Consider the following 17,181-nt stretch of genomic DNA (forward strand, 5'->3'; position numbering starts at 1 on the left):
ATAGTTTAAGATTTGGGATGGCACAAGGCAAGGGGTGGCCGATATTTCAAGGGTGCCCATGCTACCTCTGGATCCCCCAACCTTTTTGACACCTCCCTGAGAAATGGTTATTCATGTATCTGACCCATGAGTAGCAGTAACCTATCAAAGCCATATAGGGTTTAAAAATACTGTCTGTAAAACAAAGCAACATAGGGAAAAAGTTATTATGCTAACTGCAAAAGGCAACCTCCAGCTGTGAGAATTGAAGCCAATGCTGAAGTGTTAAAAACTGCAGTTCATCGAGTGTCCACTTGAGGCTGGCTCTGGAAGTACCAGAAACTACATACACACCAATTCAAAAAAGACGATCCTTACAGCAGATATAAACATGTTTACAGCCTGGTACAAAAAACGAGTGTAGTCTGGATAGCTCATTCCTCGATCGGCACACACTGTACTGGGGGTGAATTTATATTAAGATTACCAATTTCCCATTATGAGAGGCACAGCTGACTTGATTGACAGGCGGGAACACTGTAGCTGTTGGCTAGGAGGCTCAAAGCCCCGCCTCTTTACATCACAATAAGCTCAACAGCAGTTATGTTGAGTTCAACATTTCCAATATGGCTGCCGCTGCCGATTGGCCTCAAAACAGCGCTTCAGAAACAGATGGGTGACGTCACGGATACTACGTCCATTATTCATACAGAATATATGAAAATAGAAATAGATTCAAGCCACAGCTCTGGCACACATGACAACAACATATCTGAGTTGTTACATCTCACAGGTAACACTGAATTCATTGGGATGTAAGAGTGTTATTTGAATCCAATCCATCGCTATAAGAAACAAGAAGCTGAACCTAAGACTATGATTTGGAGAAAGCGTCTCTGTAGGATTGGTTTGTTGAATAAATGCAATGTAAAGTAACCTATAGAACAGGATCCATGTGAATTCAACTACCTGTGTGGCTGTGGAGGCATCTGGCATGATGCAAAAACATGCACATAAAAAGACTCATACAGAGCTAACCCATGACTTTGAAATAGTACAGGAACGTCTGGCATCAGTGTGTGTGTGTGTGTGTGTGTGTGTGTGTGTGTTGTGAGAGTTTTCTCCAGCTCAGTGTGTACGTCATCCATCAGACAGGTTACAAACTTGTCATTGGGGAGTTCCTCTCTGCTCGCTGCAGGACGTTCATCACATGAAGGTCAAACCACGACTCCACCAGCTGCTCTTTATTAACACTCAACCTTTCAATGCTGCCATCTGCCCGCCGCAGAAGTGAATGTTGTTGAAGCCAATCGGGAGCGAGCGTGTACATAAACAGCTAGACAGAGGTTTGTGTTTCTTCACTTGTGACGACCTTCCGCTGACAAACTGACAGACACTAAGCTTTACACCTGCCATTACATGCTTAACCTCTCTCTGTACACCGTGTTCTGTCATTTTGAATTTACTGTAGAAACAGGTTGAAGACAGGGGGAAGGCGTTCTCTCATTAATGAGTCCCCTTGTGGTAAGTTTAACACGCACTTGTGGGTATTTGCAAAGCTCTGATATCTCTCACTATGAAAGAAGAAATTGGAGAAATGCAGAAGGCACATAAATGAGTTCTAGTACTCCAAGGTTATTATCTGTATTTGCACTATTACATCACCTCTACCTGTAAAATGTTAAAAGGGATTTGTGGCATGAATTTTAAAAAGAAGGAGCCTTAACTAATGCTGTTTTGAGAAGTGAGCCAGAAATAGGACGAAATCAGACAGAACTAGGAAGAGCTCCACATCCACATGGATCTGCATGTTGCTCCAATACAAGTAATTACTCAGGAAGACCATTCTTCTCCTTGGAGCCCAAAAAACAGACTCTTATTTTATGGATTGTACAATAGGCCTGCAGTTATATTACAAAAAATGTAAATCATATTTTAAAAAGGGTAAATAATTAGAAAATTACTCATCAAATCTTTTGATACACATGTTTTTTCCCACTTTATTTTGGATCCTAGGCAAAATCAAAGGAAGAAACAAAGAAACGTTCTTTATTAAACCCCAGGGGGGGAATTCAGTTTTTCCACTTGTGTTATTTTGGTCATGCTACACGCACAGTTTGGTGTATGTACATACAATTCTATGCACAAATATGCAGTGGACATGCACTTAGGGAGAGATGTCAGAGTGAGGATGCTGCCATCAACTAGCGCACCCCGATCACTTGGGGGTTCGGTGCCTTGCTCAAGGGCACCTCGGCAGTGCCCAGGCAAGTGAACCAGCACCCCTCCAGCCACCAGTCCACTTGCCAAACTTCGTCCATGCTGGGACTCGAACTGGCGACCCTCCCGTTGTCAAGCCAAGCCCCTATGGACTCGCCACAAAGGTTGCATTGTCCACAGGATCTCTCTGTAAAGCTAATGCAAAGCGCCTTAAACCTTCATTCTCTTAAAGGGCCAGTAGGGAGCACATGCACTGGTACACATGGAGTCTACCACATAATGGACCTACTTCTCACTTCAATAAAAAATTCCTTGATGAGTGTATGATCTCCATCTCTAATTTTGAGTCTAAAGCATGATGCTATTTCTTCACAATCACCCGATGAGTCGATGGTTTATTGCTCAACCTATGAATAATAAAAAGAAGAACACAATTCTGCCTTGGCTCAGGCAGCATGAAGGGATTTCTGTTTTAAACATTTAATGATAATTTTATTTTTTGGGGACAAACAACTGAAACCGTGAGCTCGCCAAGGCTGTTAAATTAAAACCAGGGAATTAAAGGTAATTATCATCCTCAGTCTGTACCTGCTTTCTTTAGAGTGATGCATGCGCAGGATGCAAAAAAAAGGAAAGCAAGATTTCCCTGAACTCTAAATGATTACTGTGCATCACCTGCAGCTTTGATGGTGTAAACCCAGAATAAATCCATGAGCTCATCTGTCAATGTGCCGGCAGCCTGAACTGCTGCACCCGGGCTAAACCCCACCACTCCTCAAAGACAGGCACAGTCGATGTGCTTTGGGCAACAGGTGCAAATTGCTGAAGCCCTTTGTACTTGGAGCATCTGTATTATAGCCGGGGGCGCTTGGTAGATATTTTTGGGGAAGCACTAGATGAGCCTCCCGCTGTTGCTATGAGACTACTGAAGACCCATTTGAAGTGCTGCAGAGTTGAGTTGGAAGTTGAAAAAAACATAAACTTCCTGCAGTTTGTGCTGTTTACACCAAAACATGCCAACATGGATGGAGTTGGGGAGTATAGATGTATACTTGAATAATGCAATATCAACAACAGAGGTTGCTGCAAAAATACACGCTAAGAACTACATTTATTTTAACTCCTGGGGACAAGGAGAAGACACGATATCCAAATAATCAAGACACATAAGGGACAAAAATGTTTATCCTCACAGTTTATTTTAAAACAATGATAGTGTTTCTGCATGCATGCAAGTGTTCAACTTTTAAGCATTACAGTACCTATAGCTTTAAAAACTGGACTCAAGCCAAAGTGCTGAAAGGTGTCCATGATGATTCTGGTCACCAGGGGCAAATTGTATCTTGCAAGACAGAGGTTCCACTAGCCAGGGGCTGAATTAAGATGAGACAGAGTACGTGTTGAGTTGCAGACGGTCTGTGGTTAGCTGGTCATCGCAGCCTGAAGCAAAGGCGCCTTTGGAAAACCTCAGAACATCAGAGCCCCTTGAGTTGGTGTGCATCAATGTCTGAAGCGCTAAGGACTCAGGTCTCTGGATGTGCTGGTTGTGACGGCTCACTTCACAGAGATGAATCATGCCTTCCTGTGTCCAAACTAATCTGCAAAGGCTGTTGCACACCATCTGTGGTGGAACTATTTCTGCATCTACAGATTTCTCGAGCACTTGCACTCTGACCGAAGGGGCCAACTTTGAGAATGCTCTGATTGCTGAGTGCGGCTGGTTTTCCGAAAGTCATTTGCAACACCTTATCACCCAAGTGGAAGGCTCCTGTGAGAGGATGTACAGGACATAGGGCAGCATTATTTGCACACTTCCTTCATGAGCAAAGCACTGAATGCCTGAAGTGCTTAAGTCTCACGTGCATACAAATGCACAGTCCATGAACAACAGGCTATGTGCCTTTCTTGCTTCTGTTTGGCAAAGTGCCCAGGCTTCCTTGTGACACCACCCTCAGTCCATCCTCAGAGGTCTGAGAGGCTCCTGTCGAGGCCTGCTTCCACAATTTACAGCTTAAATTATGTAAAACTGACTTTTATAAATGCAGGAACAGCCTCTGTAGTTTTTTGCCCATAGGAGCAGAGTACAAAAAAACCTTCCAAAGAATTCCAATATAACCACAAGTCACAGAAATGCCCATTTGCACACGACTAAAGCACCTTTATGTTTGGTTAAAATGCTCTCTTGAATTTTCCCTTTCACTATAATGTCAATACCAAATGAATTCTGTAATTACTTCAAATTTATAGAGGTTGCAAGGCTATGTAGTCCCATATGAATGGGGCTTTAGAAAGAGAATTGAAAGCCAGAGCAGGGAGTTTGTTGAAGTGGTACTTTCTTAAAAGGCTGCATGCCAGCTTTTAAAAACACCTCAGACTAAATAAACTCTCTTCATAGTTCCTGACTTAGTTCCTGAGAACCAAAATACCAAACACAAACAATATTCTGTTGCTGCTAGGGATGTAAGGATACACTCAACCCACGATTCGATTCCAGATTTTTGGTTCATTTTTGGTTTTCTAAAGTATTTCAAGAAAACTGGATTGAACTCAAAATTTAAATAACTATTATTTCATTTCAAATTCTCAGGTATGGACAGTTGCAATATATACAGCTCTGGAAAAAATTAAGAGACCACTGCACATTTTTCTGAAATCAGCATCTCTACATGTATGACAGCCATTCCATTCCAGTGTATGTTGAATTCCAACACAAGCACACCTCATTCTACTTAATGAGGTACTGTTTAGGCGATCACCTGAAACGAGTCTTTTTCAGCCCTGCTCAGAACAGGCTGTTTTCTGTCTCTGTGCCTTTAAATGTGAATGAGCTCTCTGACCACGCCCCCTCAGGAAGTGGATGTGCCTCGGCTCTCCAGCACGTTGATCTAATGTTTACATGTTGGCTGAATATACACGGCTGCTCACAGACCCGCGTTACTTCAACCCTCTGAATCTGATCCAGAATCTGATCCTGACGGAGAGGCGCCTGCAGCAGGACCTTTCTGAACCATTGGTCCCAGATTTAGTGTTTCTTGTTGTTTTATTTATCAGTATGTCGACGTGTGTCTTGGTACACAGCTACGAACATGTAGCTATGTGGCTATGCTATCTAGCGCTAGCACTTTTTCATGATAAATAAAAATCATCCACTAGATCTTCAAATCTGCAGACGTGGGGAGTAAAACCGACCTTTGTGTTTATTAAGACAGCCTACAACTAGCATGCCTCCCTCCTAAGCTCCTTGTTAGCACACGTGTGCAGGGAATGAAAAACGGAGGAGGGATTGAGTTGTATTTTATACATTTTCGGGGGGTTTGTAGACATGCCAGGGACACATATTTCAGGTAGAGAACCATTAAAAAGTCGATGTTGCACGATATGTCACCTTTAAACAGTAAAAGGCATTATCTGCATTACACTACATTATTAAGTTTCTTGCACGGCTCTCTCATCACTCGCTAAGTTGAGCCTAACAGACATGGCGGCAACAGCTATTTTTTGATTCCAATTACTTACAGGCAGACCAAAATCTGATTTCAAAGTGTTTTTTTGAGCATAAACTTTAAAGACATGTTTTGGGGACCTCTTAGACCAATATATTTTGATGAAAAAGAGCATAATATGTCACCTTTAAAAATAACAAACTTTGTTGAATCAATTTTAATCCACCCTTATTTGTATCAATTTTTTTACTGTCTTGTGATCTATCCTCACATCTCTAGTTGCTGCATAAGCATCCAAAACCAATATGAGGATTTTTTTTTACTGTATATAAAATTAAATGTAGAAATCTTTTCAATCTTGGGCGTCCTTTGGCATCAAATAAATTGCAGAAAGAGAACCCTCGATACTACACAACGCTCTCTTAGATCAACTCACCCTCGCTCCTCCTTCACATGTGCGTTCTATAAAGCCATGATGTGTGCCTTTCATCATCCCTGCTACTTTATAAAGTCACAGCTCATCTCGGCTGCACTGGAGCATTAAATTAAAGCTCTGACAGTTACAACGAAAGGTTGTTGGCGGGTTTAATTGTCAGCGGTTAAAATATGGTGTGAATGTAAGGAACCCTGGCAGAACATTTGGATCATAAAACACTCACACTGAGCTGCCCGTGCTTTGTGGAGCAGAGCAGGAAATCACTACCCTGGGGAAAATGCTTGACATGTACTCCGATGGCTAAAATCAATCCCCAAACAAAGCTGAACTTCAGCAGAAATTTAGAGCTCTTGGCAGTCTGAACTACAGTCATTCCTTCAAAAAATGGACCTCTGAGCCAAAGCATTTATTCAATCATTCATCAATCAATAAACTGTTTAGGCAGAGCTGAATGAATTAGAATGCAAGCTGCTGATATATAATCTTTATTCAATTCTTGTCTTTTGAAAAGCTTCGTCACTTCAGTAACTCTGTTTAAGAGAGCCATTTAGTTCAATGACACTCAGCCAACTGGGTTTTCGTGCTTTTCACTTATCTGAGTGTGTGTGTATGTGTGTCTCAAAGGCCAAGGACACTGTCTGAGCTAAGTAGAGATGACTGATGTCCTCGCAGTTATAATTGTGTCATTACCACCCTGTGGAAAATGATCATTAGTCCCCGCGGTCTTCGCTGTAATTAACAGATTGAGGGTGACTGGAGAGAAGACTGAAGTGGAGTGTCCGTCGGTCCGAAGCCATTCCCTCACTCTACCTGACACAAACACACAGGAGATGACCTGAACTGATCACTTCTCTGATTGTGGAAGCTTTGTCCAAAATTAAAGGTCTGACTCCTCGGAGGTCTGCCTTTCAAGACTGGAAATGTTGCAGCAAGTTAATAAGTTTTGCTTCAAGCTGGAACAGTGTTTCCTGAATTTAAAGGGCACACTCAAATGTCCTCTCTCACTTTTCAGTGTTTGAGTGGAGCTTGCAGCTGTCACATGTTTAAAGACTAGGGTTGCAATGGGGTGGAACATTTCTGGGGGAAGTTTAGCAGGGGAATTTTGGAAATATTCCAAATTGGAAACTTTCCATGGAAATTATGGGAATTAACTGGGAATTGAGGGTAATTTAATGGAAAGGTATCATATCCAAGCATACATATTTGTTTTGTTATAAGCAGACATCCATCCAAAATAATACAATCAAAACAGATTCATTTGTAAGTAGAACTTAATCAAGTGTTAAATATTTTATTGAACAGTCAATTCTTTCATTGAAGAACAAAAACATGAATGTTGAGTTAAATATTACTCATCCCCCCGACCCAACCCATTCAAAGATTAACAAAAATGCAATCCCAACAATTTCCCATTCAAAATGTTAAATGAAAAGAGCCCCTCTCCCTCCAAAAAAAGTCCCATTCAACATGCAAATGAAAAAGCATCTTCCCTCAAGCTTCTCAAGCCTCTGCAGGATTCTAGAAATCACCTGTGCATGTGATGGAGCAATGCACAGTGCATGTAGGGGGCGTGGTCTCAATAGCCTTGCAGTAAGCAGTGTGCTATGTGCATGTGATTGAGGAATAGCATAGATGTTCAACTGTACTTGCAGGAAATCTGGTTTTTTTAGTCAGGATTATGCTCAAATATATGTTCCCTAAATAATATATTTACATTCCCTATTAAGAGCCAACCTTCAGTTAAGTAAATTCCTGGTTTAATTCCCATGGAAAGTTTCCAACTCTTAAAATTCTCAGAATTTTGCAACCCTATTAAAGACCTTTATCAAAACTAATAGTCAGAAAATACAAAGCGACAACAGGATCGTGCAAATCCACAAAACCTCAACCAATGGAAGACTTCTTGCAGTTTCTGTACATGTATTTTTGTAGAAGTTTCTGCAGAAGTTTTCTCTCCCTCTGCTCTCTCATCTTCTTCAAAGTGACGTATCTGGTAGTTTAGGAAGTTTTGAAGTTGGACCGGCATAAGAAAGAATGTCAAGATTGCAAAACTTTTCAAAAGCCCCACTTATTATTATTTTTTTCCCAACAAAAAATCTATAGAAGTCTGTTACTGTGTGATAAGTTCACGTCTAAGCCCTCATCTTTAAAAACACAATCTCACTGCTTCAAAAGAGATTTTTCTTCAAAGTTTTATTGAAGCATTTCTTTTAAATTTTAGAAGCAATGTGGTATTTGCCTTCATTAAATATGACTTTTTACTCAACAGAAAAGTAAAAGTAGGAGTACTGCATGCCTGACTGGGTGATAAAACATGTTTTTATTGGAAATCTGGCAGCCTATATACAATTTCACAACCCTACCTTTATGGAAATCTTGGAAAGTAAATTGTTCTTTCTCTTGGGTCACAAAACAGATCAATGCTAATGAAATAAAACAACAGGGCCTTCAGGTAATCGGCATTCACTCCCTCAAGGCCGCTTGGAGCCAATAAGTTGTTCAGGCTTGCATGGGGGCTTTCAGGCTCAATTCCAATGGAAAATTTGAACACTTTAGCCCAAAAAACCATGCAGAGCACTGAGCCAGCAAGCCCCCTAGCTCAAGGATTACCTCCCCAATCCCCTGCAGCTCAGAAATGGTCAGGGAAATAGACTGGGAATAAGCTGGGATAAATAACCATATGAGGAATGAGGCGAGGGAGCGCGGTGATGCCAAGGACAGCGTTGGTTGTGTTGGAAGTCATGCAGGCTGTGTAGTGCAGATGGCAGAGATGGATGCCACCCAGAAGAGAGTTTCAGAAGTGGGACAGGGGAAGATGCAGTACACAAACACACACTGACACACACTGACACACACACACACACACACACACACACACACACACACACACACACACACACACACACACACACACACACACACACACACACACACATTACCTTCCAGGGAAATGACTGTAATCTATTACAGGTCTTTCAGTGACCTTTTACCAGAGTGCTCGCCCACTGTGGCTGCCGCAGACCTCTGCCAGTGTTTCACATGTGGTCGAGTCAATCCATCTACTGCTCAGAGGGAGGACCTTTCACGCAGGCTCAGACTTTCAGCACCATGGACAGATCCTAGGAGGCAGAGCTGCCATGATTTCAAATGAGGCCTGGATTTGTGTTCTCTCTATAGGATTACATAGACGGTTTCATTGCTAGTTGAGCTCCTGGTTGTCTGTTTGATTGCTTGTTTGTTTGTGGTGTGGAAATGCAAAACAAATACAGATAATCCCTCTTGTCTCTGATGGTCTAGTTTGTTTTATAGGTCATATGGAGGCATCAGTTTTAATTCAGTGAGTTTCAGATCTCCTTCAGGATGGATTGAGGCGAAATAACCAAGACTTCGCAACTCTTGCTGCTGTTTCCATCAGCGAGGGGACTTTTGTCCATCATCTTTTTGACAGCAACTTCAACTTGCACTACAAACCCAATGCAGGCTCTTTTTTAACATCAAGTGAATGTTGCAAAAAAGCTGATATATTTTATCATTTAGACAGACACAGAGACCATTTTGAATGCCTTCATCTCCTCATGTCTTGATTATTGCAACGACATCTTCACCTGCATCGACTCAGCTGTGAGACTTGAACCATGAGTAAGTCTTAGCCACCTTGGCTCCAGGTATCTTTCAGAATCAGTTGTAAGACCTTTAAGGCTATTCCTGGCCTCTCTCCATACCACATATCTGACCTCTTGGTCACATATGAGCCTGACATCCTCGGGCAGTGGCCTTTTATGCGTCCCTGGGGCTCGGCTGAAACGTAGGGGTGACAGAGCATTTACAATCAAAGATCTGCAACCCAGGAGCAAGCTGCCTGAAGAAATCAGGTCAGCAGACTCAGTGAGGACTTTTAAATCTCTTCTTAAAACACACTTTTATCAGAGAACTTGACCTCACTTGAGTCCTAATGTTGAATCTGGATTTTATGTTTTTTATTGACTTTTAATTTCTTATTTCCTTGGAGTGCTTTGTTTTATTCTTGTAAATCACTTTGTAACGTGAGTCTAGAAAACTGCACTAAAAATAAAGAATATTATTATTATTACTATAATCATTTTCACCAATTTAATACAAGCATATCCACAACAGTGAGGCTAGTCAAACTGTAATCTGGATTAGGTGATTTATATTTTAAACAAACAGCTTGCCTTTGTTTTCTCTCCCAAAGAAGCTTTGCTGACTTAGCATTTCTTTAAAACACATATACCTGTCCTCAGACCTCTTTCTGCCAACCCTTAGATCTCAGACATATCCTGCTGAGCCCAATTTGTAAATGTAATACCTGTTGCCTAATGAAACACAGTGAGATTACAGCATTACAAGCAGTATTCATCTTGTAACTGAGGTGGTCTTACTGCAGAAAATGCTCAGTTTTCCAGAAATCACTGCTCCTCTCTCAAACAGTAAAACAAATTCAAACCTGCAACCTTCACAGTAAATCCACAGCCGTTAATCTGTTGGCCAGTGAGCAGCTCAGTGGAGCAGTCTGAGGGTGAGGCGCCTTGTTCAAGGGCACTTCAGTGGCGGTAATTAGAGAGGGGCAAGCACTGCAGTTTCTCCCACTTTCCACACTCAGATTTAACCTGCTGGTTTTAGGATCTAACTGTTGACCTTCTGTGAACGTTGGGATATAATTTCAGGGGGCAACTATCTCTTGACCTGTGGCTGAGCTGGGGAGATTTTGGGGATGATTCATTCTTTAATACAGGAAGTAAAGTTATATGCTGTGGACAGTAGGCGGTTTACATCACCACTTCTGATCTGATTAGAACTGGAAAAATGGCCCAATGGGAATAAAAATGACTCATATAAACACTTCAGAATAAAACTATTCTGATTTAAATCTTAATCAGTTTAAGGAGAATTCCCCCAGACAAACTTCCTGCTTTTCTTTATGTCACATCTTTTGACTTCTCTAGAGCAGGCGTTCCCAAAGTGTGGGTCGAGACCCCCCGGGTGGTTGCGAGACACAAATGAGGGGCCGTGAGATGTCTTCCAGAATGTTTTCTTTTTAAATAATATTATAAAAAAGTACATTTGACCCATATAGTAAAAATTATTGACAAAAATAGTTGCTAAACTTGAAATAAAACCTTGAAAATAGAAAATGTAATGAGTTTTCTTGCCTTTCTTCTTGCCACATGACTCCTAAGTCATCAGTAGCAGCAGGTTAATTCATGATGGCACAGGATACACAGCCACATGTTCATATAGGTAGACTAATTTTCTGCAGACCAGCTAAATGAAGCCACATTAAATCACTTTGAGGGACAATGGGGGTCGCGAGTCCTTGGCATCTATATTTTGGAGGTCGCAGGCTGAAAAGTTTGGGAACCCCTGCTCTAGAGCATCCCTTTAAGGTGACAACTAGTGATACAATTATTTGACTGTATTTTTTTTATTTTTTATTTTTTCTATTTAACCTTTATTTAACCAGATAAGTCCCATTGAGATCAAGACCTCATTTTCAAGGGCGACCTTTCAAGAGGTCAGCAGCACACGTCAGAATAAATGGCACATCTCAACAACATGGGACATATATGCAGACAGTATGTAGAAGCAAACAATAATAATTTAAAAGTGCAACTTATTTTCAAGTAAAGTGCAGTTTGTGATTACAAACACAGGCACTGTTCTGGGGTCTGTCTTTCATTTAAGATAGACTTAAAGGTGTCCAGAGAGATGTAGACCATCCATGTGCTACAGCAGCCTCTGTAAAGTCATTATGTGTTGCCTGAGATCTGGAACTTGCTCCTCTCCTCTGTAACTTGTTTTAAAAGTCCTAAGTTTTTAGTCACTATCCTTTCTTTTTATGGCTTTAATCCCTGTAATATAGAGCTACCTTAGTTCTATGCATAATAATCCATACCGGATTTAGTTCAATAGGGATTATAAATCCCCATCTTTAAATTGAAGCTTTGTTTTGCATGTCCTCAAATACAGAATTTGACGCTGTGCTTTATGTGTTTGCAGTCCGACTACAGATTTGAAGTAGATACAATGTTTAAATGAAATTAAACTGAGTCAAACTTCAATAAAAGTGTCGCCTCTAATCAATAAGCGGCGGTTCATTTTGTCAACACACTGTGGAGGTTGTTCCAGAGTTCCATATATAAAACATGTAGCCTTTATTTGACTTGGAACTGTCAAAGAACTGATGGAGGTTCAGCAGCAGGACACATTCTGATGTAGACGACAAAGATTTCTTATAATAACTTTCCATACAAGTTTCCAAAACCTCCAGATGTGAAAGCAAGGGGAGGATTTTGTTTTTTCTACTTCAACTGTCATCCTCTGTTTCACTTCAATTAGCTGGTGGGAGTGTCCAAACCCATAACACTTTATTAAGAGTTTTATTTACAGTACATGGTTGTGAAGGCCTGCACTCTCATCTTTCTGCTAGTGCTAGTTCCACTGCTGAACACACACACGCACACACACCAACCTCTCCTCCCACACTGTACAGGTCTGAAGAGGAGCAGACGCTGTTGCTCGTTCGTTTTCTGTCATTACACCCTTGTTTTACCACTGTGGAGGGAAAGTTCCCACAGAGGACCTGATTGATTCGTAGCAGCACAAACACAGCCAATTACTCTTTAATGCCACTGAGTGAGAGCCAATTCAGCCAGCGGCACTCGCCAGAGCCACAAAAAGACAGACGCACACCGCTGCTCCCATCATCGCAGGCTGAATACGAACAAATGAGGATTATCACAACTGCTCCCAATCAATACATCACTTTCTTTTTGCATCACACCTCTCTGCACACTGCACATTAGCTCTCATCGGAGGGCGTTAACAGTAATGGCCTAGCAAAGATGTGGTCCGTGACATAGGATGGGTAACATCTTCTTAACAAATTGCATGTGTGTATTCCATGTTTCTTTCCCTCCTGTGTGACCGGTCACAGCAGGGAAAAGAAAGCAGAAGCTGTTAGTTTAGCAGATTAGCTGCGGCATAACAGCATGTGATGCACACCGGGTGAAGGCACATCGTGTTTTCCTGAGCTTATCAGGAAACCCAGGATGGCTGGACACAGATCCCAAACAAATGTAAACACACTTGGACCCACAAACACACACACACACCTTCAGTCCTACTGTGGAGGCTCTGCAGGAAGGCCCTGTCTGTGATTAGTTCCCTCCCAGCCTCTGTGGATATGATTCCTGCAGGTCTGCACTCCCAGGGATCTCTGTGTGTGTGCCTGCCTGTTTGTGTCTTCAACCTCCCACCGCCATAATCTCTCAATCTGTCCATCAGTCAGTTTGTCAATGTGTACCACCCAGAAAGCAAACGCACAGTTCATCTCAGCTCATCTGCAAACATCCGATATCAGTATCTCCAACGGACACAGAGACGTGGAGGGACAAGGCGGGTAAAATCCTGCACAAATGACTTCCCTAATCCTCATGGGTCTGTGGGATGCGGATACAACATTATCAGCTGTGAGCATCTCACTGAGCAGGGTTAATGACAGACTCACAATATGCGGCACATTCACAGAGGGAATTTAGGAAAAATGAAAGGAGAACCAAGATAACACAAATTAAAGGGCCAGTTCTCCCAAATTGAAGCGAAACAATTTAGTTTGTCACTGAGACTTTTACACAAAGTCAACAGACGAGTCAACAGTGAGGTCAAGGCTGCAACACCTCTCCTAGAAACAGTTGACTATGCTTGTATGAATTTGATGCTTCAAACGTTGCAGTGTCTTAAAAAACCCTCTGGCTTTTATGTTCAACAAATTATACAGTCTGTTGAACTATACCAAAACGTACACAACGAAAAAGCTGTGAAAACTCAAAATATCAATGCAACTGTCTGCACTAGATTTTTGAGTTTTGAGGCTAACTAGAAATCTTACATTCATTTTTGTTGAGATAACTTATCATTCATATGTAGTGTAACTTAAAGTTTTGAGTTCTACATACTAAGAAGTGAAAGTTGTGCCAGCTTATTATGCTTTGTTCAGAAAATGTTCCTTTGTTACTGCACGTTACTGCACCGTTTTCACACCTGCAAGGTAGCTAGCTAATGTTCAAGGTGGCTAACTCTTGGTAATGACCATGCCTTATTAAACTAACTAAACACATTAAAGTTACATTAACCGGTAATCAACTCACCATCAATTGACCAACTGTAAAGCTAGAGTTTCAATACAACACTCAAACCAAATGCTCACCTTTAGGGCGATCAAATCCACACAGGACAGGAGAGATGGAGCCACATGTGGGGAATTGAAAGTGTGGACAACCCCTGTAGATTTGAGTTGGAGACCCCGTTCTCTGCCTGAAGCATACTCAAATAATTCAGCTGAGCCTCAAACCCATAATCTCAAGTTTTGCCAACCTAACTTATGAAAGAGACCAACTTTACAGAACAGACTTAATACAGGTATTTGAGATAACTACTTTGATGTAGTTTGCAAAACCAAAAAATCATTTTCAGGCCAACAATTTAAAGTTTTCATTCTTGCAGTGTACACAACCGGTTCAATAGTCATCAAACATCAACATGTTTGATATTCAGGGCCGCTGGTGGCCTAGCGGTCTAAGCGCCCCGCATACAGAGGCTATAGTCCTCATCGCAGAGGTTGCCAGTTCGACTACTGCATGTCTTCTCCCCTCTCTACTACCCACATTTACTGTCTCTCCTCAGCTGTCCTATCATAAAGGCAAAAAGCCTCCAAAAATATAACATTAAAAAACATGTCTGATATTTACAACTCAAGGTCAGACTGCCTCTGATGGAATACCTTCAATAACCAATGAGAGGAGCAGACTGGGAAGCATCAACAACCAGATGTTGAATACTGAATCTATTAATAACATAAAACTGAAGAAAATCATTGTACAATGAGAAAATATCGCTAACAAGTGGCACTTTTCTCATTCCTGCATCTTAAACAGGCAACAAGCTGAGAAAAACAGTCACAGAATTGGTAAAAGACACTCTAAAAACCCACACAAACACTCATTCTATTGATTTTATGTAAAACACTGCGTGGACCCATCTCAGACCGAGGCTGCATCCACTCTGGGCGATGATAATTAGCGCTGAAGGGATTTTATTGAGTTTATTTTTAATAAAGCAACTCAATGTTTTGTGGGCTCTCATACATCACTGATATATACATAAAAAAATATAGTGACATCACCCGTACCAGCTGACTTTCCTTTCACTGCCTTTATTTAAATTTCTTCTTTTTTTCCATAGAGTTCATCATGATGCATGAAATGAGGCTGCATGAACACATTGATTGATTGCCTCTTGCATCATCCACGATCTGTCTGAAGTCAAATCCGGCAGCAGCTCCAGTTGCAGAAACAGTCACTTTATTAGCACCAGAGTCACGGCACATTATTCCAGAGAGGTATAAAAGCCAGGGAGTGAGAGAGAGAGAGAGAGAGCAAAGAGGAGAGGAAGAGCTGCGGTGTCAGCTGAGACTGACTGGAGATCAGGGACATCATAAAGTGCTCCCCACTCCCCCCAGAGCCTGTTAGCTCAGGGGGACACATCAGAGAGCTGGTCCCTGGACCCGGGGAGATCGGCTGCTCCGGAGCTAATGAAGGCGAGCTGAACAAACAGAAATAGCCCTGCTAGGTTTCATGTGCCGGCCTCACACTAGGCGCTAATCTTATTACCCCTGCAGCAGAAAATAACCGTGGTCTGATGGCACAGTAAAACTGCAGAAGGATGCAGCCCTTGACGGCGATACAAAGCAGAGAGAGAGAGAGACATAAATGTTTGATCAAACTCATGTTACAGTAATTAAAGCCAATTAAACTCAGCAACTACACTACAAACAGAACTCAGAGCTGGAGAGAGGCAGGGACAAATCCACCTTTATATGTAAAACAAGGCAATTCAAGTCGCACACAAGAGTTGCATGGCAAAACAGGAGCTAATGCGTCCATTAATGTGTGCAGAGTGACCCACGAGGGTTCTTAGCAGTAGGAGAATCCTCCACAGCAACCTCCTGAGTCCATTTCTATGGAAATAAGCTTCATCTCTGCATATGTGAAAATACTTGATTCGACTCGAGCGTCTTGGTAACTGCTCTGACTTTTCTCTAATGTGCTCGCCTATAAACATTTCCAAGGACACGGCGTGTTGTAGCAGCCTTTCATTTTCAAACAGGAAGGGGAAGGGAAGTGCTCAGAGGAGTCACTAGAGAGGTTGTAAAAAAAAAAAAATTAAAAAAAAAGAAAGCTTCCAGCAGAGCGGGAGATCATTGGGGTGTATTGAGGAGAATAAGGTTCATATAAAGCTGAAAACATGTGCAGTCGGAGAAAGATATGCACTATCCAGGAGCACTTTGGTTCACCATTACACCCCTGCTGGGATTTTACCCACAGAGGAAAAATATATGCAGTACTGAGCTGCCTTTGTGTTAACAATTGGCCATTGGGGAGCAAGGGTCCCTGCAGTATGCAGCTAGGAAACAGTGAATAATGTTGTTTGCCCTTCGATGATGCAAGTACCCTCAGCAGTCGAGCACTCTCTTTATTTGAAGCCTTATTGTGGCTGGGCTCTGCCAATGTGTTTTAACTGAGGCTGTTTTGAGGTTATGATTGACAAGCTGTCAGCAAAGCAACACTATTAACGTGTGCGCCCTCCGGAGATGAGCGAGAGCCCTTCAGAAATGCAAAGTATGAATTACAAATTGTGCTAAAGCAGCTTCCTAGTACAGCAATGCTTTACCTGTATCATTCTAATTCAGACATCTGGGCTTTTAAACACTTTACAACATCATCACTATCACCTCTCTCTCTTACTCCCCTCTATCCCTCTTTCAAGAACCAACTCAGTCAAGGCATGATGGCTGTTTAACATGAGTCTGGTTCTGCCTGAGGTTTCTGCCTGTTAAAAGGAAGTTTGTCCTCTCCGCTGTAACTAGCTAAATACTGCGATGTGCAATGCTCATGGTGGATTAAGGTGGGGTCAGACTGAGTCTTACCCTGTCTTGAAATTGGGTCTCTGTTCATAATTTGACATAGAGTGGTCTAGACCTCCTATGTTTGCAAAAGCGTCTTGAGATAACATTTGTTGTGAGTT

General features: G+C 41.8%; 1 protein-coding gene across 1 annotated transcript in view; it reads right to left on the reverse strand.

Moving 5' to 3' along the window:
* Positions 1 to 17,181, reverse strand: part of LOC117810657 (protein kinase C-binding protein NELL1-like) — a 459,515-nt gene that overhangs the window by 240,151 nt on the left and 202,183 nt on the right. The gene's annotated exons all lie outside the window — the stretch shown is intronic.

Source organism: Notolabrus celidotus, chromosome 3 (assembly GCF_009762535.1).
Source record: "Notolabrus celidotus isolate fNotCel1 chromosome 3, fNotCel1.pri, whole genome shotgun sequence".
Lineage (NCBI taxonomy): Eukaryota > Metazoa > Chordata > Actinopteri > Labriformes > Labridae > Notolabrus > Notolabrus celidotus.